The sequence below is a fragment of the Rhinopithecus bieti genome, unplaced genomic scaffold, assembly GCF_001698545.2.
Source record: "Rhinopithecus bieti isolate Rb0 unplaced genomic scaffold, ASM169854v2 scaffold_20310, whole genome shotgun sequence".
Taxonomy (NCBI): domain Eukaryota; kingdom Metazoa; phylum Chordata; class Mammalia; order Primates; family Cercopithecidae; genus Rhinopithecus; species Rhinopithecus bieti.
In genome coordinates this window covers 1,464,832-1,469,066 of record NW_016810331.1, presented here as the reverse complement: position 1 = coordinate 1,469,066, position 4,235 = coordinate 1,464,832, and the positions used below count along the sequence as shown (strand labels likewise).

Below are 4,235 nucleotides of genomic sequence, written 5' to 3'. Positions count from 1 at the left end.
CGTTAGGGTGATCCGCCTTCCCTCTGGGGTGGTGATTCTCCACTCGTAGATCCAGGCATGAGGATTTGGGTTCTGGTAGCTGGGAGAAGTAGATGTTCCAGCAGAGCCCTGAAGACCCCACCACACTCCGATGTGGGGGGAAAAGCTAAGAAAACTTCCAATCAAATCGAAATGTCTCCTTCCATCAGGGAAGCTCTCAAAATTCAGGTATTTAAAATTATCCTTCTAGACAAAATTATTCTCCGTATTTATGTGGGTGAGGATTTTAGTGAATATATACATGCATTTCCTATCTCTATTAATATTTAACCCTGGCTTCCATGGATGTTAGTCCACAGACAGCAATTTAATTATCATCACGGCCCAAGAAATATGAGAAACCAATGAATACAATGAAGTTAAGAATCAGGAAAATCAGGTCGGGTGTGGCGGCTCACGCCTGTAATCCCAGCACTTTGAGAGCCCAAGGCAGGCAGATTACGAGGTCAGGAGTTTGAGACCAGCCTGACCAACATGGTAAAACCCCGTCTCTACTAAAAATACAAAAATTAGCTGGTGTGGTGGCAGGCACCTGTAATCCCAGCTACTCAGGAGGCTGAGGCAGGAGAATCGCTTGAACCTGGGACAGGGAGGTTGCAGTGAGCCAACATCGCACCATTGCACTTCAGCCTGGGTGACAGAGCGAGACTCCATCTCAAAAAAAAAAGGGAATCAGGAAAAGCAACCAGGAGTAGTGGTTCATGCCTGTAACCCCAACACTTTGGGAGGCCAAGGCAAGACCCCATCTTTACAAAAAAAATCAGGAAAATCAGAAGGTTAATATAAGTATCCAGTTTTCCAAACAAGATCTTTATTACATCTGAGTTTGTCGGATTTGCAGTAAGGCAAATTCTGAGTAACTACAGGACTTTCTTAAGGCGGGCATTGCAGTGTGACTCTCATCCTCGTATTATATCTCTCGTGAAATTAGTTATTTTCCCTTATAGCATTGATCACAGCTGTAATTTTCGTTTATCACTGTGACTTTTGATTAAGGTCCAAGAAGACAGGGATCATGTTTTGTTTTGTTTTTCAAACTATTGTAACACCAGTGCCTAGCACAGTGTCTGTCCAATGCAGGTGCTCAATGTTATTTTGAATGAATCAAAGACATCACCTTCCATGCTGGATTCAAATCACAGTCTGAATCCTGAGGCAGTCAGAGAGCCGTTTGTGACAAACCTGACCATGGCAGTATTGCTAGAAGTGTCTATCCTGTCAGGAATGGTGTTTGCACAGTGTCTGCCCAAGATTTTACATGCCATAACCTTAATAATTTTAAAAGTGTCAAAATTATAAGCCTTAATCCATTTAAGGATTAAACTCTACTATAAACTGCATAACCAGACCCCTCACTGCAGACATACCTAGAAAAAGCATCCTTGGTCTCCTTTTCTCCCAATAAGATGAGCTGCAGCACCCACTGTGGGTACATCCCTTAAGAAATGCTTTGGGATCATGATACCAGGGTTTAGTTTACTTCTTTGTAATCCTAACCCCCTTCATCTCAGAACAGTTTGGGGAAGTCCCTTGTGAAAATTCCCCTGTGGTCACTTTTGGGGCAACTCTAGCTAAGTGCTGAGCTGGAAGAAGAAGTAGGGGAGTCAGCGGAATTTTAAGGAATGAGCTGGGGAAAAGAGGATCCCACTGGGAGATCCTGAGATGCTTGCAAGGGTCTATGTGGGCTTTGTTGCCTGCCCCTCCCTGATGCATGCGAGCTGTCCCAGAGATGCCAAGACACTCCAAAATCTCCAGCAGGATACAGGAGGCTGATGGAGGGTCTGAAATTGCAAAGGGTCAGTAAGGAAGTCTGGTGCTTGGATATAGAGGGACAGAACTGGCTGGCATCAGCCATGGGCGGCCTTCATATTAACAGGCAGGGGAATTCCTTAAAACAGGAAGGTGGAGGTTGCAGTGAGCCAAGATGGCACCACTGCACTCCAGCCTGGGCAACTGAGCTAGACTCAGTCTCAAAAAAAAAACAAAAAAGAAAATGGGAGTTGAACACAGGTGGCTCAGGCCTGTGTACAATTCCAGCACTTTGGGAAGCTGAGGCAGAGAGATCACTTGAGGCCAGGAGTTTGATACCATCCTCGGCAGCACAGCAAGATACCATCTCAACAATAAAAAACAAAGAAATTAGCTGGACATAGGGGCAAACGTCTGTAGTCCCAGCTATTTGGGAGGCTGAGGTTGGGGGATTGTTTGAGCCCAGGGGTTTCAAGCTACAGTGAGGCATGATCAAGCCACTGCACTGCAGCCTGGGTGAGAGAGCAAGAGCTTGTCTCTAGGAAGAAAAACAGAAGAAATGCAAGTTTTCATCACCTTCTGAGAGTAATCGACTTTCAGGAGGAATAAAGAAAGAAAAAAAAAAGACCACTAAATAGTTGAGGGTGTGTTCCTGGTTAGGCTCAGTTGCTAGCTGAGTAGTATCTGAAAAATTCATTAGTAAAATTATAGCCCTAGGGATGAGTCATGAAGTTAAATGATAAATGTTAAATTCATTAGAAACGCCCATGGTCTTTCTTTACATGAATTCCAGTGAAAAATTCCTAAGTGCCTAAATAGTAAGGGGTCTGAAATGATAGCAGCTCTTTACTAAAGACTAAAAAGGAAATGGCATCTTCAAGAATCACGAGAGAGTTCCATGCTGAAGAAGCTCTAATTTTGCATTTGCTCAAGTATTGATTTGATTTAGCCAATATGACACTAATCTTAGGTAAAACGTGCAAACAACTCCACTTCATCTCCTCATTAATAAAAACTGAGTAGGTAGTCTAATATCAATTCTGATTTTTAAGAAGCTAATTAGAAAATTATGGAACCAATAAGATGTTTGCATAGTTAGTTACAAGCTATTCAAAGGAGAATTCAAAAAACCACACAATGAGGACATAAAGTATGAAATTAATTTCACTAATATATTTAAAAATAAACTGATTAGACGGGCAACAACTGGGCACAGGTCTCCTCATCTCCAGCAACACAAACCCAGTCACGCAGCTATGGGGTTGAAAAGGCTGCATAGTCAAAAAGGAACTGGTCTGACTCGAGATTTTTTACTTTACATTTTGAGACAGGGTTTCACTCTGTCACTCTGGCTGGAATGCAGTCGTGCACTCATAGCTAACTGTAGCCTTGATCTAGTCTCAGGGGATCCTCCTGCCTCAGCCTCACCATAGCTAGGACTACAAGTGAGCACCACAACTCCCAGCTATTTTTTTTTTTTTTTTTGGTGGAGAGAGAGGCCTTGCTATGTTGCCCAAGCTGGTTTCAAAACTCCCCCCCTCAAGAGATCTGCCCACCTCGACAACTGGAGTAACTGATTCTACAGACACATACCACCATGCCTGGATAATTACATGTTATTAATCTTTATTTGTGTAGAGAAATCTTGCTATGTTGCCAAGGGTGGTCTCAAACTCCTGGACTTTAAACAATTCTCCCATCTCTGCCTCCCAAAGTGCTGGCACTACAGGCATAAGCCACTGCACCGGCCTGACTTGAGGTTTCTTTAATCTAGCATCCCATACTTCATATAATTGGGAAAGCCAGTACTGTTTTTTATTATTATTATTATTGTTACTTAGTATTCCAACAAGAATCAACCATCTCTCAGGACCGGGCGTGGTGGCTCACGCCTGTAATCCCAGCACTTTGGGAGGCTGAGGTGGGCGGATCACAAGGTCAGGAATTCAAGACCAGCCTGATCAATATGGTGAAACCCCGTCTCTACTAAAAATGCAAAAATTAGCCAGGTGGGCTAGCAGGCGCCTGTACTCCCGGCTACTTGGGAGGCTGAGGCGGGAGAATCGCTTGAACCTGGGAGGCATAGGTTGCAGTAAGCTGAGATCTTGCCACTGCACTCCAGCCTGGGCAACAGAAAGAGACTCCGTCTCAAAAAAAAAAAAAAGAATCAACCGTCTCTCACCATTGCCATGACCCTGGTCAGAAACACGTTATCTCCTGCCTGGATGTTGCCACATTCAGGACTCCTGTTTCTACCCAAATCTCCCCACAATCTTTCTCAACTCAGCAGCCAAGGGATGTTTTTAAATCAGGAGATCACATTGCCTCTTCGCTCAGAACCTCCCGCAGTTCCCATCCCAGTCAGAGTAAAAGTCAAAGCCCCAGCAATAGCCTCCCAGGGCTTACACAATCTTTACTGATCTCAGCCCAACAACTCCCTGGCCTCC

At 44.1% G+C, this 4,235-nt stretch overlaps 1 long non-coding RNA gene and 1 pseudogene across 1 annotated transcript in view; one reads left to right on the top strand and one right to left on the bottom strand.

The window, feature by feature from the left end:
* Positions 1–4,235, top strand: part of LOC108541960 (ras suppressor protein 1-like) — a 167,504-nt pseudogene that overhangs the window by 92,840 nt on the left and 70,429 nt on the right.
* The window catches only part of LOC108541961 (uncharacterized), a 14,877-nt gene continuing 10,642 nt past the window's right edge, over positions 1–4,235 (bottom strand). The window contains exon 4 of the long non-coding RNA XR_001889129.1: positions 1–79. This is a non-coding gene — a long non-coding RNA (uncharacterized LOC108541961). The remainder of the gene's footprint in view (positions 80–4,235) is intronic.